The following is a 25,349-nucleotide window of genomic DNA, read 5'->3' on the forward strand; positions in this document are numbered from 1 at the left end:
GTATACCATTTTTTGGTAGTAAAGGTTTTCTTGCACGGTTTATTTTCGATGTTCAATCAGGTTGGCTGGATATATGGTTTTGTGACAGAAGATATCCTAACAGGTTTTAAGATGCATTGCCATGCAAGGAGGTCTGTCTACCGCATACCCAAAAGACCTGCATTTAAAGGTTCGACTCCCATCAACCTTTCAGATCGTCTACACCAGGTACTTAGATGGGCTCTTGGGTCCGTCGAGATATTGTTGAGTAGACACTGCCCGATATGGTACGGTTATGGATGTGGTTTGAAACCGTTAGAACGATTTTCCTACATAAATTCTGTAGTCTACCCATTAACATCCATTAATTGCTTATTGTACTCCCCCAGCAGTCTGCCTAGTTACCAACAAGTTCATCATCCCTAAGGTAGCTCCTTCTAAACAAACCCTCCATTATTGTTGTTGTTTCCGTGTACAGATTAGCAACTATGCCAGCATTGCTTTTATGGACTGTTTATTACAATAGTTCTAACAGGTATCCTCGGACTGCAACGGGGAGGTGTTGAAATCTATGATTGGTGGAGGAATGAACATTTTTAGGTGATCGGCGGTCTCTATTCACATCTTTTCGCCCTATTCCCAGGTTTCATAAAGGTTTTAGCAGGAGTTATTGCAAATTTCACTGTGACGGCGAAGGAGGAGACGACGGAGAGTATGCAGAGTTATATTTATTCAAATGGACTTCATTATTTATCCGCCAATGACGTTATTGATCATCAACATAATCGGGCTCGTCGTTGGAGTCTCGGAAGCTATCACACAGGCTACGAATCATGGGTTCCCTTGTTCGGGAAGTTGTTTTTGTTAGAGAATAGAGAACATATCTTAGATAGTCCCACATGGGATGGGCTAATATTAGGTTTCTCATAGAGCCTATATAAAAGCTTTAAGTGTAATGACTAAGTAACCAACTCACAGTCAATACAACTCTTCTCCCTCTCATATCATTTATCTTACATGGTATCAAGAGCTTATATACTCTAAAGAGTTCGATCCTTTGGTTTCCGATTAACCGGCGGCGGTAGTCGTCAATGGCTACCGTCCGCCGGAGTATTGCCGGAATGGTATCGATCTAGTTGTAGCTAGTCTACTTTTTCTAGTCATCTAGTCCACTTTTCCTATCCAAATAATTTTTTTTAGTAATCAAGTTTAGTTTCAAAGATTTTGATTCTTCATGTAAGTCTTCAACAATGTATGGTTTTCACCATTAAAAGTTTGAAGGATTGAAGATCATTCTCTAACTCTTAGATCTATCTATCCCTATTCGCCTTTTGGGTCATGGCGCATCTTTACCCGTCCTTCAAAGGTTTATTGGGGAAACAGGATAGTCTGCCTACTATCATACTGGTTTGCTCAGTTCTTTCTTCAATTTTCTCACTATTATGGGTTAGAATCAACCTATCTACATCAAAAGATGGTCTCTAATTAGAACCATGTGGGTTGGATTGTGACTGAGATTACATACATTTAAAATTCAAAAGGGTTTTAATTTATAATTTGGAGGGAGAAGAGAGATGCCAAATTGAAACAATTTTAAATGATGAAATTATTCAGGAATATTAATGTCTTATGTATAGATATATAGACAAGGAGATATGGTAAAGTTGAGTATTTGGTTTTGACTTATTTATCTACATCTGAGAGATGTCATACCTTCACTTTTTTTTTACATGAAATCCCAACCTGTTATTATTAATAAATGAAAAGAAGTACAAATAAAAAGGGGAGCTTAAAGCTTGACTCTAACATGAACAGATTTCTTAATGACATAAGAATCAAATTCATCGTTTAACACACACATACAAAAGAAACACCAAATTGTGGGGTCTTGAGGTTAGCCCACATTATTGAAGGAAAAAAAAATTTATCAATCGAAATAAAATGTTGTCACATTCACGTCGTCATTGTATTTAAATTTTTATAATGTGGTAAGATTGCGAAGATAGAATCATCAGTTAAGGCAACAGAAACATTTATACCCAGGTGAAGGTGATGCATCCTTGCAAGTGGGTTTACGGAGAGGGATATCTGATTGCATACATCTTTGCAGTAGTAGTTGCAAATATCTGAATCTCCGAAGTTAATCAAGTTGGTTAAGACACATGATAGTTGTGCCTGTGCCTCCACCACCATTATACCCATAACTACATACAACAAAGTCCACCACAAGTTAACTATTAGCATTTAGCAGTTCAAAATTACAAATCAACATCTTTTACTACGCGCTTATTTGTTGATATGGGTTACGAATTCATATGGCCTATACAAGTAATAGGTTCTGTGTATACATGTGGTTGGCCAAATGGTTAACAATGTTGACGTAAACTCCAAATTCCTGGAATTCAGGTTCGATTCCTAGAGGAAGTAGAATTCATGGTTTATTGAACTTGGGGATATAAATAAAGAAGTTCAGTTGAGATTTAAGCTCGTAATTTTAGTTGGCTTTAGGCCGTAATTTAGTTGGACTTTAGACTCGGTTCTATAGAGTTTAAATTTGACATTTATCGTACTTGTCACATTTTTTATGTATCAATGTCTTATAATGACTTCCCCAGTCAATTTGCAAAACAAAATAAAATAATAAATTCTCTTCTTATTGGAATAATATTCCCATTACATATATATTTCAACCTACATGCATACATATATTGTATTAGTATATTATCTAATGAAATATATATGTAATGGGAATATTATTCCAATAATTTATCAACTAAAAAATAATAGGTTATGTTCTTACAAGAATAATATTCCCATTACATATATTGTATCCGTATATTATCTAACACAATATATCTAATGGGAATATTATTCAAATAACTCATCAAAAAGAAAAATGTAACAAGTTCTGCTCTTTAGTCCCACATAAAAGATACCAAATCAAGAGTTTCACCTTTTTGCCTCCATTTTTAAGATTCTAATTATAATGGATATTCTTTTTCTTTCTGGTTAAAATAATCACTTTACTTATTAATGGCATTTAAGTAAAATATGTTTCGTTGGAAATCATTATCGCCCTAATATACATCTTTTTTCGAATTAAAGATCAACTTACACCATCTACATATCTTCAACTGATAGTAGTTTTGTTTTGATAGATTCCTTAAGTACATTAAGATGCAGGAATAAGTGTATTGATATCTAAAAAAATAGAAGAAAAATATTATAATTTGTTTTTGGTGAAATAAAAATATCACACTCATGCAAATACTAGGTTTCTCGTACGGACGCGACAGATCCTTCTTGAGTAACGTCGGATATGAGGTTTAAATCAAAATTCTTAAGAAGAATCCTCTTGGAGATGGAAATGGAAAAAAAAAAAATAGAATGTGGAAGAAATAGGAAAGATATTAACCAACTTACAAAATATGTTGTAAATCGTGAAAGAAAATCGCGGGTAGTAATTAATGTAGGATATCCTAATCGATTTTGATCGATCATCGGTTTACACTAATACCTTCTATTTTAATTTAATTTACACCATATGATTTTATACCAACCGTCGGATGTGATCAATCAAAATCCCAATAAAAGTGAACGGCTAGACTTATACCTCACATAACCGACTGAGCCGCTTTAATATATACGATTGTCCTAACTCCTACTCATTGGAGTCATTGCTTTTTAGATATACATGCACTTACGTGACTACTAAAAGGATCGAGTAACAAATTATTGAACCCCAACAACCTATAAAAATTATGAATGACCTAAATTACGAAAATGAATGAGAACATCTAGTACTTACGTGAGGCGGAAAAGAAAACAGGAAATTGGGCCGGAGGCCCAATTTCTTGTATTTTTTTGTTAAAAGGACAACCCATCTTTTTAACTAGTTAGGCCCCAAGTAAGTTATAAAAATAGGCTTGAAGGACATTTTTAAAGGCACCAACTTTTTAAGAGTCAAAAATACCCTTCATTCAATTAGAAATACCTAGTAATAATCTAACTAATAAATCAGGAATTTGAGTTTTTCTCATGATTGAACCGAGTTGGATTGTCTACGCCAATAGGTTGATGTTTTTAGGTTTTGGTGATTTAATCTATTTGCTTGTTGTTTGAAGAGGCTTTTAAGGGGTTTGATTTAGTTTTTGGTTCTAAATTCTAGAGAGAGAAAGTTTTATATACTTTCAATGGAAGGAGAATTTGATAGTGTTTCAAGGTATAATCCAACTTCTTCATTGCTTTATTTTCATTGAGTTATGAATGATGGATGACAATTTGTTAGTTTTGATGTTTATGTTCAAACTTATTTGTTGGATTTATATGGAAGTTGTGAAAGTATAGTTGATGCAAGCAATGTGTTTGATAAAATGCTTTGAAAGAGATGTTGTTGCTTGGAATGCAACGTTAGTTGGTTATACAAGACTTAGGTTGGTTGAAATAGCTATAAAGTTGTTAGATGAAATGCCTATGAGAAATATTTTTTCTTGGACAATCATGATTGGTATTTATGTTCAACTTGAGAATTTCATGAAAGTTTTGGAAGTTTTTTGAAGAAATGTAAAATGATGGTGCTAGAGTTTATAAATTGACTATTATGAATTTGTAGGGGTTTTAGCTAGTTTTTCGATACAACATTCTATTAGACAAAATATAATAATTTGTAACAAATTTCATGTTAAATCAATTCAAAAACTAATTTGCAAACCATTTGCATGACATTGCAAAGTGTTTGCAAGGCTCTGTAAGGTATTTGCAAAGCTTTGCAAGGCTCTGCAAGGTGTTCGCAAGGTATTTGCAAAAGTCATGCAAGGTGTTCGCAAGGCTCTGCAAAGTTTTTGCAAGGCTCTGCAAGGTGTTCGCAAGGCTCTGCAATTTGTTTGCAAGGCTATCCAAGGTGTTTGCAAAAACCATGCAAGGTGTCTGCAAGGCTCTGCAAGGTGTTCGCAAGGCTCTGCAATTTGTTTGCAAGGTTATCCAAGGTGTTTGCAAAAACCATGCAAGGTGTTTGCAAGGCTCTGCAAGGTGTTTGCAAGGCTTTGCAAGGCAGTGCAAGGTGTTTGCAAGGTATTTTTCTTAGACTAGAGTTAGGTTGGTCTTTTTACTGAAATTGAAAATTACATAATTGCCATCAGGGAGGTGAAGCCTAAAAAACTTTGATGAATCCTTTTTAACCAAAGTCATAATTTCTTAAGGAGTTTTGACCAAATTCCCGAAATTTAAATCTTTTTTGTGTTGTTGCAAATTTGTTTTAAACTTTCTGTTGCTTTCCTTCCTTACAAAAGAAATCCCCTTTCGCCTTCCGCTCCTAGTCCGCTTTTTTAATAAGAGAATTTCGCTTTGTCATTTTTCATTCTTCCTATTATCCTGCGATAAATGCCAAAACAAACACTAATTCATTCTAATGCGCCTACCTTAACCTTAGGTCACGAGCTGCCTTAAGGCATGCCTTTAGCCCTACTACTCCTAAGCCCTTATTCCACCACGAACAGCGGAGTAAGCTCTCAGGCCTTCCTTTCTTCGGCATTCATTCGTCTCAAAATAATCTTGGGCTACCTTGCCTTGCTACGGGTGAGATAAGCAATCCTCCTTCTAAGTCGTCTAAGGCACTAAGATCTCTTTCAAACCACCAGGAAGCCTAGCTACTTTCTTTATCGGTATCGGTCATCACTAATTAGGTAACATAGTGATGTTATTATTTTAACTTTTGGGGTCATATGCGATGGATGTTTTATTCCTCTCTAAAGGTTTGGTTGAATTTTCTAAAAAATAATTAAGAAATTAAATAAATATGAATTATTATAAAATTGATGTAGATTATAGTGGGTCTCTCGGCCAAGATGATGGGCCTCACGGCCAAGAGATCAAGTAGGCCTCAGGGGTAAATAATCTAGGTTCTAGATTTAGGAGTTTCTAAATTTAAGTATTTTATTTAATTAGGAGTTTCCAGGTTTAGATATTTAAGTTTAGGAGTTTCGAAATGGAGAGATGAAATGAAACCAAGAATTTTTTGGAGAAATGACGATTAAGGAAGATGAGTAAGAAGATGAAGACGAAAGGAGTGGATATGTGAGGCAGAAGAGGCTAACAACCTTTGGTTGGAGTGGTAAGAGGTATAATCTTCCACCTAGGGGTCAAGGGTTCGAGACACACGCTGAACAATTCTAAAAAAAATGTGAGGTAGAAGAGAAAGAGAGAGAATAAATACGATTTTGTTTAGAAAATAACAAAAAAAAACAAAAATTTACACTAAATACTACAAAAACAAAATTGATAGGTGAGGTCATTTCGACAAAAATGCGGCAAATATTGGAGTCTAAAATGGAAGTCAGATGCAATTGGAGGGTACAACGACCAGCGGATCACTTACTGGGGACCAGAAAAAAGAATAACCTTTATTTAGATCTGACTTCCTTCAAATGATTTTTGAGGGTGGATCGTAAGATCCATACGAAATTGGTTATTCAACTGCTATGGAAGCTCGAAATGAGTTTGGTATATGATCGGTGTTGGACAAAAGTTTTCCTTCACATACAGGGACAGATCCAAGGGGGTGGGACGGTGTGTTGCCGCACCCCCTGGATGCTCCCAAGAAGTTTTAGTAAAATCTATTCATCACTACAAAATTGAAGGTCTTTCGCTACGACCCATATCCGTAGAAAATTGACAAACTCGTAGCAAGTGAGTAACTATGAAATAGACCGTAATCAATAGTGACGTCGCAAATGGCTTTAGTTACAAACTTTTAGCTAGGATAGTACGTAACTATAAAATAAGCTGTTTGATTGTGGTTTTGGTCGTTACAGAAGGCCATATAATCATATTTTATATGCTATATCTATTTCATTTAATTTATCAAAATACTATGTTGCATATAAAAGTTTGCCGATTGAAACGGTCTCCATTAAAAGAATTTTTTCAGCTACGAAATTAGTCAAAATACACTTAAGAAACAAAATGAGCGGTCCTTAATAGACTGATAGTTTATTTGTCTTTATTAAAAAAGAAGTTTTTAATATGAATCGATTATACAAATATTTCAAAACATAAACTCTCGTAGAGGTAATTGTGTTTGTAACCCTTAATGTATTTATATAATTAACAAATCAAGTATTTTTCTAATTTCTGTGTTTGCAAAAGAATTTATTTTTGATTATATAATTTTGCACCGCCTAAGTCGAAATCCTGAACACGTCTTTTTCCAACAAAAAAAAAGCTTATCAACTAATGTTCATAAATCAGGACACAGATAGATTTAGGGAAAACTAAAATTTATATCTAAAAATAAAACACCAAATCATAACACAAAGTAAGGTATTGGAGGTCGCTAGAAATCACATCCACCAACTTTATGTTTCGTTAGTTGAATACAAATCGAATCAACCTCGTGGATATTAATACATTTGCGTTCCATTTACTCTTATTTCTTTCTTCATAATCATCATAGTCTTTTTTCATTAGTGAGCTTATCGAAAAACAATCTATGATAACCCACACATAATGACATATCAAGTCTATAGTCGTATGCATGCAAGAAAAACAATTAATACCAACTAATAAACTAATAGTTCAACAAAAAAAAACTAATATTTCCATCAAAGCCACCACATCCACAAATGAATATAATGAAAATTACAAAGAATTAAAAACAAACATAAACATGTAAGTAGGTCTTATGATACACCTCCTTGTGAAAAGCAAAGCACGAAAATAGTAAAGGAAATGGTAGCCACAAGCATAGTAGTTGTCTTATTTTAATCTTAGATTAACTCGGTGGTGGTTCAACAGTGGTCGGGTGGTGGATCAAGAGAGGCAACAACCGCAGGAAGAGATAACACCGTCTAGGACACATAAGCTACCACCAGCAGTGAGGAATTTGGTTTTGCATTGAGCATCACAGTTGAGGCAGGAAGTACCCAATATTTCCAAAGTCCCCGAACATAATTGTGACGCTAACGTTACACTTACTACTGCATCCCCCATTACACCAATCTCTGCAACAAATTCCACCACAAACACACAATTAGTTCAAAAATCAAATCAAGATCCAACAGAGTAAGGCCCATTAGGTTAGCCCATTCACTTCTCAACCTCTTTGGGATATATTACCATTCAACTAAAGTGAACTCCGAAGGTTTTTATTGAAAAACATAAAATCTAGATAACAAGTGTTAATAGTGACTTTGTGACAATCTAAATGACGCATTTGAAAGAAAATACAACTTACTTGATGCGGAAAAGACAACCAAAAGAAACAAAAAACATAGAGAGAAAACTTTAGCCATATTCTCAAATTTAAATGGATAAGATAAGTTGGTTTTTGATTTGTGAGAAAACAAAATGAAGACTAGCATCTAATTATAGTGTCATGGCATCAATATGAAGTAATGGTTAATCATTTAGTAATTTGTTTATTATGTCCTGGCATCATTAAAATAAAAGTTAAGACCTCAATCGTGCTAAGGTGTATTTCGCGGGTCAATCATTAATTGAACCAACCTCATAGATTTCTCTATTGCCTTGGGTTAACATAGTTCATCATGGGCATTTTCTTCTCAATGGATAAATATTATCAACTGTTAACAAATTATAACTGCAATTGACAATTTTAGCATTATACAAAAAATTTCTTCCATAACATCTCAAATCTCTCTCATTTCATTTAAATCATCTTCTCTGAAAGCGCAGTAGAACTGGTAATTTATGAATGTCATTGTAATTGTCAATTTGTCATGCAGACGAATCATTCTTCCTCACTATCGAACGATAGATGAACGAAATCATTGACTGGATTAGAAACAGTTATGTAGGCCACTCTAGGCTATAAAAGAATTTTTGTAGAAAGTGACTCAGAAAACGTTGTCTGCCGGATTAACATAATGAATACGAAATAAATTATTTGAGGACATCTTTTAAGTTCTTATAGTTTACTGGTGTAAATAGAAAGTCTAAGAGCTTCTCCAATGCAAAATTCAATCTTAGAAACTCAGAGTGTCATGTAAAATTTTTTGAATTTAATGTTTATAAATGTTTTCCAATGCAAAACATAATTAAGATCTCAAAGATGACGCGTGGAAGGTGGAATTGAGATGTCTCAAGAAGACACTCTAAAGTAATTATGACACATAAATAAATAAATAAAAAGTCAGAGTTTTGCATTGGAGAAATACAAGAATTGAGGATCTCTATTTTCGCCACCTAGGAGTTGAGGAATGAGGACCTCAATTGAAACTTGACAAATAGAACTAATTGAAATTTTTCTGTATTTTGCATTGGAGATGCCTTAATGAGCTAGCTCACACGTCACGTTCACTAAGAAGAAACCTCAACTAAGAGAATGTGTATATTAGTATAATGTAAACTTTCTAGATTCAAGCTTGAGATCTTTTGTACCAAGATTATATAAATAAAATCCTTTTTTCTTGAAAGAAAAACAAATTCCTAAGTTGATACTTCTTTTACTCCATGGGAATATTTCTTATCACACGTGCACTACAAATTTGTTATATCTTGGATTTATTTGTAAGGTGATTTTTCTTCCCCCATCTGGCGTTATAAGGTTGTTATTCTTTCACCTCATTGAGATCGATGCTACTTGCCTACTTCCTACATATACACCGCAATTTTGTTATATATAAGTGTAGTGTGAAGTTCATTTTCATAATTTGCCCCTCACGGGGAAATTATCAAGTTATGAATATTGCAACTTGAAAATACGCACTTCGTGTGCGTTTACTCAAGAAAAGAATGTGTAATTTATAGTTTCTATTTTAAAACTCCAGAGCTATGTCTTGGCTTCCACTTTTCCACATTACAGGCATTAACAAGCTGACTTTGTTTGGTCACATCAAGAGTCTATGAAAACTATGATATAGACAAAGCGGCAAGAGGAGAATACACATTCTCCTCTCTCTCTCTTTAACTCCCCATAACCGTTTTCTGTAAAACTCCTTGATCGTCGTTGCTTCTCCGGCGAAGGGTTCTCTCTTCGCCCGATCCCTTTACTTTTCAAAACCCTTCGCCGGATCCCTTTACTTTTCATTTATAATAATTTGTTATCTGTGTTGTTGGTCTTTTAAGGCCTGTTTAGTTTGATCTATAGGATCTTTTTGTTGTTTTCGAATTTCTTCCGGTTCAAGTGTTTGATCATGGACAATTCAGGTGCTTCTTCAACAACTCACTTCTCTCTTCTCTTAAAGAGAAATCTCAGGAGATGTGGACTTATTCAAATTCAAACTCATCATGTTAAACTTAGGTTTGAGAAGATAGGGAGATTTTGCTTCTTCTGTGGGATCTCTTGGAGATCAAAGTATTGAAGTTGTGGAAAACAAAAATTAAGATCGGGGTGAGACTCGAGCTTCGGGTTGCATGGAGGAAGATGTTGACTTGACAATGGGAGTCAGATCCCGACCGGCGGCCAATGGAGGTTCTCCGATCAATCCAGTTTGTGGTGTGGAAACGGTTACAAGCTTTGACCCACTCAAAGTTAGTTATTCAACTACATGAACCAATGGAGGAAGTGGTGGAAATGGGTCGTGTACTCATGAAAGTGGGGGAACCACTAAAGACACACGAAAACTATTCTCTTGTTCATATTTAGTAGGCATAGGATTATTTTCTTTGTGCTTTGTTCTTCTTTTAACTACTTATTGTAATCCATCTTGGCTTTGCCTAATCAATGAAGTTATCAGATTCCAAAAAAAAAAAAAAATCGGGGTAAATTGATTTGACAGCTGGAGACTTGGTTTTAATTTGGTAAGAGGGTTAGATTAGTAATGCAAGATTTTAGGTTAGAGCATGCTGACATAATAACTGACCGGAAAGTGTTCTTCGAGGCAAAATCAAACTCCCCAACACCTAAACTAATACGATTGTTCAACATTGATACAAGTACCTCTTTGGTAACTCTATCTGAATAACACAAAGGATATTTTAGTCTTTTTACCTACGGAAAGACCAATATCCCCTTGTCTTATTCACCACGCAGACAAAGAGGTCAACAAGAGAGTCATCAAAGAAAAGAATAAAATATCTGTTGTTTTATTATGATGGAGTCACTAAGGAGGTACTTGTATCATTGTCGGTACATTGTTTTGATGTAAAGAGGTGGTGGTAGGGGCTAATCATGTTCGAGCGGTAGTGCAACACATTAAGGTCTATGCGGAAATGTGATCCCGTGTAAATCCTTATGCCTAATTTTTCTATTTTACTTCGGACTATTCCTTTCCGTCTAAATTTGATGTATCCGAGTCAATCTTATTTATTTTAATCTAAATTATCTTGGGACAATTAATTCCATCATAAATAATTCTAACATCTAAATGAAATTGAATATTCCATCTATCATTTAAATCCAAAATACATTTTATTAAAATTAATGTTGGGCTAAAATTTAGTTTGAAATTGGACATAAGATGGACAGATTGATTGACTAAATCTGGGCATGGATGGGACTAGGAAAAAACTTAAATTTATATCTAATTAAATAAAAGACCAAATTACACATCATTTTAAAGATTTATGTTGAGTTTTGCATTAGAGATGGATTTAAAAAAAAAAATTTTAAAATATCCAATTTGGCACTCTAAGATTTAGAGTTTAAGTGTTGCATTGGAGATGCCCTTATATTCGGTAGGTTCATAGATTTTGATATTTTTGCGGTTGTCGTTCTTCAAAGTCTAGACGTATGGATGCAAGAAAAACAATACCAACTAAAATTTCCACCAAACCCACCATAAATGCATACAGGGTTATTCAGATATTCACCCCCAACTATTTACCGATATTAGGACTACACCCCTAATATGAAAGTATGTATGTCGTTGAATCCCGTTCTCGATTTTTCTGTTAAATATCAGTAAGTAGTTCACGTGCCAACCACATGCGTGACTTATGTCAAAAATATCCTTCATTGGATATTTATGTTTACTTAGACATTGGGCCCAAGTTGTTTAGCAATTTTAGGATTATATCCCTAAAATAAAAATATGTCTGCAGTTGACTCATATTCTCGATATTCTGTCAAACATAAGTAAAGTGGGTGGCGTGATAACCACATGCATGAGTTTTTTTATCTTCTAAGTACAAATCTAAAACTAAGGACTATACTTTGTATCTAACAACTATATATCTGTGATATTCTTCTCTAATCTCTTTAATCAACCAAACTTATTAGGTGCAGTCTGCAGATAGTATGGTTTTTTTTATATGTTTCCAATAGGTAGTCTATCTAATATATCTAGCCAGTCTGTTTGAACTCATCTCGGACTTCGGGTAGCTTATTTTCTTTGATATTTTTGGCTTATTTGGATCGGGTTCTCGGACTAACTTCGAATTCATGGACCCATCACTTTCTGTAGATAATGCAATTTGAGATCTTAGATTCTTATGTTAGCTGTCAGATTAGGATGAGTTTTTCATCATATTTGAAAACCTATAAAAATCAAAGGAATACGAAACTGCACGCGAACTACTTAATTGGTATTTGACGAAAAAATCTAGAATGAGAGTTAACTCTAAACGTATTTCTGTTTTAGAGGTGTAGTCCTAATATCAGTGAATAGTTGGGGGTCAATGTCTAAGTGACCTAAACATCTAATGAAGATTATTTTGTCATAAGTCACGCATGTGGTTGGCACGTAAACCACTTAACTGATATTTAACAGAAAAATCGAAAATAGGGGTCAACGCCATACATATTTTTATTTCGGCAGTGTAGTTCTAATATCGATAAATAACCGAGCGTCAATGTCTAAATAACCCATGCATATATATTGAAAATTACAAGGAGCTAAAACAAACATAAACTTGTAGGCCTTATGATTACCCAAACATTGAAGAAAATAACATGTGTTGTTTTAATCCTAAATTTGCTTTGTAGTGGTTCGACAGTAGGGATGGATCTAGGATTTCGACGTTGGGGGTGGCGAAATTATATATTCAAATTTTTTTGGGGGATATTTTGACATGCATACGCTCCCATTTTTATATCGATATTAGGACTACACCCTCGTTTTCTGAAAACTTTTGATTATACTCTCACGTGGACGGAAACCATTAACTCCAAGTTAACTTGACTTTGTGTGAGACACACGCGTGAAACATGACGTTCTAACGGGTTTTGTCCACGTGAGGGTATAAATCAAAAGTTCTAAAAAAAACGGGGTGTAGTCATAATATCGATATAAAAGTGGGGTGTATGTCAAAATCTCTCTTTTTTACGCACACATAAAAATGAACAAAATACTTATATTCATTAATTATATTAATACATCAAAGATTACAAATGCAATTGACCTTTACAAGAATTCATGTTTTGAAATGTTTGCAATCAACTCATTATCTATTTCACTAAAAACTTCTTTTTCAATAAAACTACTAAAAATTATCATTCAACCACGGATCACTCATCTTGTTTCTTAAGCGTGTCTTAACTAATTATATAGCCTAAAAAACTCTTTCAACGGAAGCAGTTGCGCCAACAACTGGTAGCCCAGTTGGTAAATGCATGTACTCCGCTATGCAGAGGTCCCAGTGCGATCCCATGGAAGTGAAAATCCATGAATATTGAACTTGGATTAAATAAAGTATTTTCTGTAGGCTTTAGGCCATTTAATTCGTCAGACTTTAGGTCAGTAGCATTTCGACAAATATCGTGCTCATCAAATCGTATTGATGTATCAATGCCTTTGTAATGGTCATTGTAGTCAATACTAAAAACGAAAACAGAGTCAGTTGCAGACCAGCAAAGCTGTATATGCAACATAGTTATTTTGATGAACTTAATGAGATGAATATAGCATATACTATATGACTATATGCCATTTTGCTAGGACCAAAGTCATAACTAAATAACTTATTTTTCAATCTGTAGTCGAAAGTTTGTAGCTAAAGTCATTTGCTACGTACTTTTGCTCTTTTCCTACCGATTTGGACCGTAACAAAAACCTTTCAAGTTTGTAGGGATTACTAGCTTACTATTAAAACTTTTTGGGAGCGTACATGGGTGCGGCCGCACACCCTTGCACCCCTTGGATATGTCCCTTATTAAGGAATCTGTAATTGCTAGGCGTTAAATACACCAACTTATATTGTGCAGGTTGATAGGAGTACTAATCGAACCAACCTCATAGATGTAGATATTTTTAGGTTGTCCTACTTATTTCTTTATCATCATAGTCTTGTTTTTACTAGTGTATTAATTATTCGAACAACAATTCATGATAACCATACATAACAAGTCTAGATTTATGCATGCAAGAAAAACAATACCAACTAAAACTTCCACCAAAGCCACCATAAATGAATATATAGCAAATCAAGAAGAGTTCAAACAAACACAAACTTGTAGGTCTTATGACAAGCCTGCTTTATTGAAAGAAAAGTACGAAAACATTAAACGAAATGGTAGCTACACACAGACTAGCTGTGTTATTTTAATCTTAAAGTAGCTTCGTGGTGGTTCGACAGTGGTCCAGCCAGTGGGGTGGATCAGGAGATGCAACAACCGCAGATGGAGGTTCCTGTGAGAGGGATACATAAGTTACCAACAACAATTAAGGGGAAGGCTGCCTGGCATTGAGCAGCACAGTTGGCACAGGCAGTACCCAATATTTGCAAAGTCCCGGTGGGACATGTTTGTGCCTCCACCATTACACCCATGTCTACAACAAAGTCCATCACAAAATTAACACAAATTAGTTCAAAATCAAAATCCAACAAAATAAGGCCCATTCTCAATCTCTTCATTTCTTTTTATCTTTGGGTTCATATATGTAGGTTGATTCACTTCAATTATAACTAAAACTACAAAGAATCATATCCCATAACAAATACTAATTATCTTCTGACTTGAAATAGGTGGAAGTTATACCAAGAGAATATGAATAATGTTTTCAAAAATAATATGTATGTGCGAGTGAGTAATTTTCTTTTGCAGAAACAGCATTTCTTTTTGTAAATAGTAACATTCAAATTTTAGATATCTACCGTAGAGAATTACACATGTTACCATCCATCTAAAGTGAACTTCACAACATTTTTACTAAATAAAAACTAAATAACAAATAACTTAATAATAACTTTTAGAGAAACTAAAAGACATGAATAAGAGAAAATACTACTTACGTGATGCAGAAACGACAATCAAAAGAACCAAAAAGCATAGAGATGAAGCTTTAGCCATAATCTTAAATTTCAAATAGATTACTACAAATTAAAGTAGGTTCTTTTTCTGATTTGTGAAAAAACGGAGTGAATCGAGCATGTATTTATAGTGTAAAAGGTTCTTAAGATAATACAAATAATTGATATTTTATTAAATCCTTAAACGTGGCTACGTGTAGTTCCCAATTTCAATGAAGTCTTTTTCTTTTAAATTCGATGAAATCGTTAAATGATTTGGTACTCTATTAATCTATTTATTAATTAGTATATGCCAGCTTCTTTAAAATTATAATGAATTAAAACTTCAAACGTGCTAAGGTGCATTTCTGTGGTTGAAAGATCAATTATTATTTATACCAACCTCACTTTGCCAATATCAATAACCACTGGATTAACACATGGTCCATTATTGGGGTTTTCTTTCGATGAAATAAATTTAACCATTAACAACCTACATTTACGCTGACAATTTTGCTATCATACAATGAAGTGTTTCGTAACTAGTAGTTCATAACTGTATTGGATTGATCATTGTTATTTCGACATTTGTATTTAACACAATATTTTTGTGCCAATTCACTATCTATAGTAAACTAGAAATTAACCGTTGCCACAGGTTCTATCTTTTTATCTGACATTAACTTGGAACCGTCCATGATATACGCCGACGCTTTTTTATAAAAGTGTCGGCAAATGTCATCTTCTACCGACGGTGCAAACTAAAACTGTGGGCTGTAACACTAATGCTGGCGGTTTTCAGAATTGTCGTTGGCAATAACTTATGTTTTTGTTGTGTAATTTAAATTCAGGTTATCCTAAGATGATTAATTTGAGGATAAATATTTCTAAAATCCAAATGAAATGAATATTCATGGATTTAACCGGAATGAATTTGATTGGTTGATGTAGGCTTTAACACAAATGCTGACAGTTTTCAGAGTTGCCGTTGGCAATAACTTATGTTTTTGTTGTATTATTTAAATTCAACTTATCCTGAGATGATTAGTTTGAGGAAAAATAGTTGTAAAATCCAAATGAAATGAACATACATGCTGAGACGTATCCATGTAAGGGCCAAGAGTGGCCATGGCCCCTCCTGATCCTTAATCTTCCTCTACTATTACCATATTAAAAGAATAAAACTTTCCTCTTTAGTGTGTATTGGCCCTCCATAACCCAATCAAACTCAACCTTAATGAAGCCCAAACTCCTACCCACTTAAGTACCCGACCTAATTTTCTATTTACCCTAGCTACCCAATAAAGTCACCTCAACTTCCATAACCTACATTACCCTAATTCCAAATTTTATATTTATAGAGATTTACTATTTCCTAATTTAAGTCAAATATCTATTTCAACCATTATCTTTTATTTGTATCAAGTTTTTAATTTATTTTGATTTCTTTTCTATTTGTTAATTACATATCGATTCTAATTGTAAGGAGAAATCAGTTCGACTCATCTAAAGTCTGAACTATCGTTAACCAAAATCTGTTGTCTCTCCAATTGTACGATTCAAAAGGCTACGTGGGCAATCGAATTACTTATGATGATCCAAATGTGGCATCGGAAAAAGTTTGCTCAGAAGTTTAGCCCGAAATCCACCTCGATGATTTTAGAGATTTGAAGGAGTGGCAGGTTCCATTTTGATACGTTAAAGAGAAAAAACTATCAGACACGGTAGTCTCATGTCATTTTTATTTGTGTTTAATCTTTACGACTTAACGATATTTTTAGATGGTAATTTTGAATGAAATTGTGTTTAGTTTTTTCAAAATAGTTTATGGCCAGAATAGTTCGGCCCCCCTTAAACAAAAATTCTGGTTCCGTCCCCGCATACATGGATTTAACCGGAATGAATTTGATTTATTGATGTTAGCTTTAATATAAATGTTGACGGTTTTCAGAATTGCCGCCGACAATAACTTATGTTTTTGTTGTATTATTTAAATTTAGTTTATCTTAAGATGATTAATTCGAGGATAAATATTTGTAAAATCCAAATGAACTGAATATTCATGGATTTAACCGGAATGATTTTGATTTATTGATGTAGGCTTTAATACAAATGCTGACGGTTTTCAGAATTGTCGTTGGCAATAACTTATGTGGATAATGTAGATTAAACTACTGAGAAATATTCTATTCACGAGTCACACCTGTTTGTTATTTGTAAGAGGCTCGTGTCGCGAATACAAATTAGTTAACACTGCGAGAATAGTCCAATATTAACATAGGAGTCCCTCGTGATGACAAACTAAATAACATCTCATTCATTAGTGGAGGTGATCGCCTACATACTTAACAGATATCTGAGTATAAACATGTACGGTTTTAGGTCACCGAGTAAAAAATATGTGAAGTTCAGCATACGTTTCATGAAACGGAGCGTTCAGATACAGTCCTACATAAATTAGAGAAAACTTTTTATGGACCTCAACAAAATAATTTCTAGAACTCTCTGTTTACTGCTAATTCTGAAACAGACAAATTCCATAAATCATGGCCTCCTGTAAGGATTGATTTGCAATTAGGCGTCCACTTCATTTTCAATAAAAAAAATACCAAGTTGCCTTTTTATTTTAACTAATCCAAAATAGTCAATTTAATCCTTTTTTTTTGTCGATAAATTATATACATTTACATATAAATATAATTTCATTGACTAGTTGATAAGAAAACTAAATTTGGAAATACTTATAAAGAAATGAAAACGCGTTTGGCATTTTCACTAAAATATTAGCATGCATGGAAACCTTTAAAGCAAAATAGTATAGTATGGATCAGTTCAAATGTTTAAGCATATTATAAAATGTATAAAATATCGATATATCAAATGTACAAGACTCACATAAAAGTGACTTTTTCTTTTTTTACTTTGATCCAACTCATGGCCGGCCCTGGGCCCAAAGCAGGCAAAGCCTTGCTTTGGGCCCCAACATTTTAGGGGCTCCAGAATTCTGTTTTCTAAAAGAAAAAATTAGAACAAACTTGTTAAGCAATAGATTTCAAAGGCCACCCAACTGAAGAATGGGCCACATACTTCTCATTATAAGTAACTCTTACTATATCTTCTCTCTCTCGGGGCCCCCACCTTCCACCTTAGAGACTGTTCTTCCTGAAAGGAATGGCAAAAGCAAAACCCCACCTCTTCACCTCAACCGGATGGGACGGCCATTATTCTAAGTCCTTCTCATTTTTTCCATCTCTAAATTTTGTGCATATTACAATTATTTTATCATTATTAGTGATAATATAATAATTCATTCACGAAATCTTTAAACTCTAATTGGTAACGCTTGTTTATAAATTATTTGATTGACTCCTGTAGTTCTTTTATTGTTATTAGCAGACAATATTACATCCCTAAATGATAGAACTCATAAAATATCGTTACTTACATAAAACAATGATCAACTTATCATGTAACATGATCTAATTTACTTTGTTGAATTTCTCTCTAATCGGAGCATTGACAAGTTTCTAAAACAATTTTTGTTCTCTTTCTTGCATTGCCATTCTTTTTTATATTGATTTCCTTACATGTTCAATGGGCACTACCATTTGTATATTAATTATTCTTCTTTTTCTCATTATATATTATCGTGTTATTTGTTTTTTTTATAGAATTTTGAAGATTTAATAATGCTTCCAACAAGAATTAGAACATATGTTTGGATGCGACGAAGTAACTAGTTCAGTCACAAATTGGTGCTATCGATAAATCTACCAAACACAATTGAGAAAGAAATTATTGAAAATTTTAATTGCTCGCCAACCATAGATGCTTTTGCATATAACTTTTTTTTAAAAGAACAAAACTCAACTGATTGTAATTACTAGTAACCTTTTAATTTTTTGTTTGCATGAAGTATGGGGCCACATTTTCGAAGTTCGCTTCGGGCCACCAAAATGTCAGGACCGGCCCTGATTATTCCAACTTTTGTATCATCTAAGTTCTGCTTGCATTCTATTAAACTTATAGTTAACAGAGAGATATAGAAGGTAACCGGGAGAGAGAGGAAAACGTAGAATAAGTATTCTCTGTTATGTTCAAAATGATAAACGATACAAGTATATAAAGGTTTGTATCGGATAAGTAACAACAAAGATCACATGAAATCATATCATCTAAGTGGTTATTTGACCTAGTCTATCAAGGGTCATCCGTGGGTATGTGAATAAGTGGGCCGGGTCTTGATTTGTGATACTCCCCCTCAAGTTGGAGTATATGGAGGGAAAATGTCCAACTTGCTAATAATGCTTTGAAATGCGTCGGCACCTAATGACTTCATGAAGATGTCAGCAAGTTGTTTCGTGGTTGGTGTTAAGATGTTAGCAATTTGTCAGAAGAACGGAAGACTTCAATCCCTAGAAAATGTTGAAGACGTCCAAGATCTTTGAGAGAAAAAGTCCGATCAAGGAAATCTTTCAATTTAGAAATGACATTATCATTTGTGCCAGTGATAATTATGTCGTCAACATAGACGAGCACATAGAGAGAAAGGGAATCCTTCGTGAAAGAGAAAAAGCAATAATTAGCAAAGGATTAAACAAACCCTTGAGAGAGTAAGGCAGACGAGAATTTTGAAAGCCATTGACGAGAAGCCTGTTTGAAACAGTAAAGAGATTTGTGAAGTTTACAAACTCGGGTCTCCCCCTGAATAGAAAAAACAGGCGGTGGTTTCATAAACACCTCTTCACCAAGATCTCCTTGAAGGAAAGCGTTGTTCACATCAAGTTGATGGAGAGACCATACTTTACTAGCAGCAAGAGAAAGGAGCATGTGAACCGTAACTAGTTTGGCAACAGGAGCAAAACTGTTTGTGTAATCTAAACCCTCTATTTGAGTATAACCTTTAGCTACTAATCGAGCTTTACAGCGCTCGATGGAACCATCAGATCGATGTTCAATTTTATATACTCATTTTCAGCCACTGGGGCATTTACCTGGAGGCAAGTCAACAAGAGACCAAGTACGATTAGATTCCAAAGCGGCAATTTCTTTAGCCATGGCATATTTCTAATGGGAAGAGGTCGTGGTCTCAGAGTAATTTCGCGGATCGACATTGGAAAGGACCGAGGTGAGGAAGACTCGATGGGGAGGCGAGAAAGATTTAAAAGAAATGTAATCAGTGAGATGATAAAAAAATAACCTTACCGGGAGGAAGATTGGACTGTTGTAAGGTTGAGCAGACATAATCACCCAAATGTGAGGGTAGTCGGCGTGGGTGTTGAGAACGGCGAATGGAAGGAACGAGATCAGAATCTGATTGGGAAGTAGACGGGTCAGTGACGTCAGTTTGGAGAGTGCCCAAGTCTGGGGTGGGTGCCGACAGAGAATTATCAATGTCAGAAACAGAAGTGGACCGAGAAGTGTCAAGCAGAGAAGAGGTGGCACGCCCACAACCAGGGGCGGTCCCACATAGGGGTGTTTTAGTTTATAGAGAGTAAGAGATGTTTCTAGAGTTATTTACAATCAACCAACTAGTTATGAAAAGATCTGCCAAAACTAAATAACAATCTTGCTTTAATTAAAAGATTTCCGTGGCCCACCACTTCTTTAAAAAGACTTAGTTTACTTTTAACAAACTTCATCCATAGGCAACCGAGGATCTCCAATGAATAATGTGGAAGCATTAAGTTTTAAGATGTCTCAACTAGAAACTCTATTTTTGAGATCTCTTTTGAGAGTCTTAAGTATCCTAGTCATCTAATTTAATTTTTGGACCAATAGAAAGTCTTTCTTTCTCAACTACTTTTTCCTATTAAATATATGTGAGACATGTGTATCTATTAGAGCTTTTTAGAGTGTTGCATTGGAGAAGGCCTTCAAGTAGAAAGTTTTTTAACAAAAAATATGTTTCTCCAAATACTTTTATCAAGAGACATGACTATTACACAAAATTTAAATTCAAATACTATAATACTGATTTTTTGATTTTATAAATAATTTAATTAATAATTGTCCAAAAATTCCAACAATTTTTGTGGTTGTCCTACTTATTTCTTTATCATCATAGTCTTGTTTTTACTAGTGTATTAATTATTCGAACAACAATTCATGATAACACATACATAATAGGTCTAGATTTATGCATGCAAGAAAAACAAAAAAAAAAACTAAAACTTCCACCAAAGCCACCGTAAATGAATATATAGCAAATCAAGAAGAGTTCAAACAAACACAAACTTGTAGGTCTTATGACAAGCCTGCTTTATTGAAAGAAAAGTACGAAAACATTAAACGAAATGGTAGCTACACACAGACTAGCTGTGTTATTTTAATCTTAAAGTAGCTTCGTGGTGGTTCGACAGTGGTCCAGCCAGTGGGGTGGATCAGGAGATGCAACAACCGCAGATGGAGGTTCCTGTGAGAGGGATACATAAGTTACCAACAACAATTAAGGGGAAGGCTGCCTGGCATTGAGCAGCACAGTTGGCACAGGCAGTACCCAATATTTGCAAAGTCCCGGTGGGACATGTTTGTGCCTCCACCATTACACCCATGTCTACAACAAAGTCCATCACAAAATTAACACAAATTAGTTCAAAATCAAAATCCAACAAAATAAGGCCCATTCTCAATCTCTTAATTTCTTTTTATCTTTGGGTTCATGTACGTAGAGGTTGATTCACTTCAATTATAACTAAAACTACAAAGAATCATATCCCATTACAAATACTAATTATCTTCTGACTTGAAATAGGTGGAAGTTATACCAAGAAAATATGAATAATTTTTTCAAAAATAATATGTATGTGCGAATGAGTAATTTTCTTTTGCAGAAACAGTATTTCCTTTTGTAAATAGTAACATTCAAATTTTAGATATCTACGGTAGAGAATTACACATGTTACCATCCATCTAAAGTGAACTTCACAACATTTTTACTAAATAAAAACTAAATAACAAATAACTTAATAATAACTTTTAGAGAAACTAAAAGACATGAATAAGAGAAAATACTACTTACGTGATGCAGAAACGACAATCAAAAGAACCAAAAAGCATAGAGATGAAGCTTTAGCCATAATCTTAAATTTCAAATAGATTACTACAAATTAAAGTAGGTTCTTTTTCTGATTTGTGAGAAAACGGAGTGAATCGAGCATGTATTTATAGTGTAAAAGGTTCTAAAGATAATAAAAATATTTAATATTTTATTAAAACCTTAAACGTGCTTACCTGTAATTCCCATGTTCTATGAAGTATTTTTCTTTTAAATTCAATGAAATCATGAAATGATTTGGTACTCTATTTATTAAGTATATTCCAGCTTCATTAAAATTATAGTGAAATTTCATACTTTATTAAAACTTTAAAACGTGCCAAGGTGCATTTCCATGGTTGAAAGATCAATTATTATTTAAACCAACCTGACTTAGCCAATATCAATAACCACTGGATTAACATGGTTCATCATTGGATGTTTCTTTCGATGAAATAAATTTAACATGTAACAACCTACATTTACACCAGATAATTATGGTGTAATGCCATGAAGTGTTTCGTAACTAGTTCATAACTGTCTCGGACGGATAATTGTCATTTCAACATTTCTACATATTAACACAATTTTGTTACCTCTAAGAAAAGTGAACTATAAAGTTTCTTGTTTTTGTGAAATGATATAGGCCTCTCAACAGAAATATCAAGATTTGGATTTTATTAGAATAAGATGTTGTTAAGAACAGACGGGTGAAATATGTTGTTATGTATTTGGGTCCATTTCTTTCATCTTTTGAAGTACTTTTAGAAATACATGTCTAAAATTTGTAAAAAAAAAAATTCGAAGGTATGTATGTGAAAATCATGATACAAAATGCTACATTCGAAAATCTACTTTTAGATTTTAAATTATATCTTATATAAAGAAAGAATACATCTTAACAAAGAAATTATGGCTTGTCCAAATTTTGTTTTTAGTTTTTTTTTGTTCTAAAAGGTCCAGATTCAAATTTCGCACTGGGCCCTTAAATTCCCAGGCACGGCCCTGATGAGCACTTCGAAAACAATAGTTGAAGTGTCAAACGTCAGCTGGGAAGACATTAGTGGTCTCGAAAATATGAAGAGAGAGCTTCAAGAGATTGTTCAGGAAATAGGTTGTTCACCTACTAGATTATTTCGTGTCCGGAAAGAAGTACATAAAATAATGGTTATTGCTACACAATATGTTTCAGCTGCAACACTGATTTTCTATGATGATTTGGCTACGATATTACCTAACTTGAAAATTTATGATAGAGTTATGATTTACAAACTTCATGAAGATGAACGTGGTAAGGTAGTTTTTGAGTGTCATAATGAAGCTACATATTTCCATATAGATACAGTAATTAGAGTTGGTTTCGTTGATACTTCGACTCTTGATGAAGAATTTTTGGGAATTGCTACAATCAATCTTTCTTCATGCTTGTTCATGTTACTTCACACCTTCTTGAAGATTTTTAAGTGGAAAAGTCTATCATGCGAAGATGGAAAGACCAATAGTGTTTATTCACTCAAATTAATGTTGCGAGGATCATCGCAATATGAGCTTCAAATTGATGCTAATGATTTGGTCTATATTTGTCTTTTTCAAATTTCCGGCAAATCTCGCGCAAAGTGGGAACTAAGGATTGCCTTCAAAATCTTCACGAAGGTTACCTTCCACATCGCTGATATATATCCGCATTACCTGGACGATCTGCTTTATGACGACACCAACTTGGGGGCAAGTTTTTCTCAGCGGGGGAGTATGATGACGGCCATCATTCTAGTGGGCCTCTCGGCCAAAGTACTAGTAAGCCTAACGGCCAAGTCGTCGCCTAAGCCCGTATTAGTATAGTTACCGGTTTGAGTATTTAGGGTTTCCATGTTTTAGTATTTTAGTATCTTAGCAATCAAGGAAAAGTATCCTTTAATAATTATCTTCTTTCTTTATTTCAGTTGTTATTCGTTTATTTATCGTTTAATTGTTATTTCGTCAGCTTTATTTCATTAGTTTAGTTTAATAACAATGATGGATTCCATTACTTTTACGCTTCCGCAACAATCTACATCAAGAAGAGAAGAAAAAAATAGTATACTAATTCATCTTTGATCAAAGGAGAAGTTTATTATCTAATCTTTAAATTCAACATGGAGAAAGGTACATAACTTATCAAGAACTTCAAGTTTTCATTCCATGTTAAAGTATTATTCTTTAGTTGTGATAAACATGATATCTTTAGGTCCTTCTATGTTATGAGATAAATTCTGATTATATATATTATCTCATAAACTCCTTGTATATGTGTTTTAAGTCTTTTGTTTGGAATATGGACTATCAAGTTAATTTTGTGTCTACCTAAACTTCGGATTTTTAAGTCCGAATTTCTAACAAATTTTTTTCTCAAACAGTAGTTAACAATATGCAAGATCTAGTTAACAATTACTTCATGTGAAACCATTATAGAATGGGACACATTATTACTTCATGTGGAACCATTGTGGTTCTTAATTAATAGGTGCTCGTATTTTCCTTCTTTCTCCTCCCTCTATCAGGGGCGTGGGTGAGGGGGTGCGAGCGGTGCGACGGCACCGGGCCCCCCTCTCTCTAAGGGCCCCATTCCTGAAAAATTTATAGAGGGATAACTTTATAGACATTTGAAAGCCACTCTAAGAGATATAAACGAGATAGCGCAACTGGTCTGCTGCTGGGAACTAGCCCTAGGCTACGGAGGTCGCGGGTTCAAAACTAGTGAGGGAATTCCAATTTTTTTTTTTTTTTTTTTTTGTGTTGTGTTGTTTATAGCATGGACCTGATGTTATTTTCTTTATAGGCACTTTAAGGCCCAATGTTATTTTTTCTTGTAGGCAGACCTGATTTAGGATAAATGGTTGGTAGTCTAATATTATTTTTTTGTTGGTCGCTACGAGAGGTTTTTAAGTAAGGGGCCCCGATTAAAATTTCGCACCGGGCCCCTAAATTCTCAGCTACGCCACTGCCCTCTATGGGTTGCTCTAATACTGCTTGGTCGACATTTGATGTAATACTAATTTTGTCGTTCCGGAAACGAAAGGAAAAGAAATCTAAATTTCAATGAAGGTTAAAATAAAGGCAGCAAAGAGGAACATCTAACACAAATAAAAGCCACAAGTCACACTAGTACAAATTTGGGTCTTAACGACCCACTTCACTAAAGCAAAAAGGAATTGAAATAGAAAAATAGGAA

The 25,349-nt window shown here is 34.2% G+C and overlaps 2 long non-coding RNA genes and 1 pseudogene across 2 annotated transcripts; 1 reads left to right on the forward strand and 2 right to left on the reverse strand.

Annotated features, from left to right (window-relative positions):
- Positions 1-1,494, forward strand: part of LOC147569485 (putative cellulose synthase A catalytic subunit 9 [UDP-forming]) — a 2,147-nt pseudogene extending 653 nt beyond the window's left edge.
- A 6,056-nt stretch (positions 1,495-7,550) lies between these two features.
- Positions 7,551-9,270, reverse strand: LOC147569486 (uncharacterized). The gene is made up of 2 exons (XR_015238721.1): positions 9,153-9,270; positions 7,551-7,976 (listed from the first exon to the last, which is right to left on the reverse strand). It is a non-coding gene; the product is annotated as an uncharacterized LOC147569486 (long non-coding RNA).
- Positions 9,271-21,279: 12,009 nt separating this feature from the next.
- On the reverse strand, positions 21,280-22,242 carry LOC147569487 (uncharacterized). The gene is made up of 2 exons (XR_015238724.1): positions 22,127-22,242; positions 21,280-21,661 (listed from the first exon to the last, which is right to left on the reverse strand). It is a non-coding gene; the product is annotated as an uncharacterized LOC147569487 (long non-coding RNA).
- Between the last annotated feature and the right edge of the window lie 3,107 nt (positions 22,243-25,349).

The sequence above is a fragment of the Eschscholzia californica genome, unplaced genomic scaffold (assembly GCF_041429995.1).
Source record: "Eschscholzia californica isolate CP2 unplaced genomic scaffold, dmEscCali1.0.p SCAF_1, whole genome shotgun sequence".
NCBI lineage: Eukaryota > Viridiplantae > Streptophyta > Magnoliopsida > Ranunculales > Papaveraceae > Eschscholzia > Eschscholzia californica.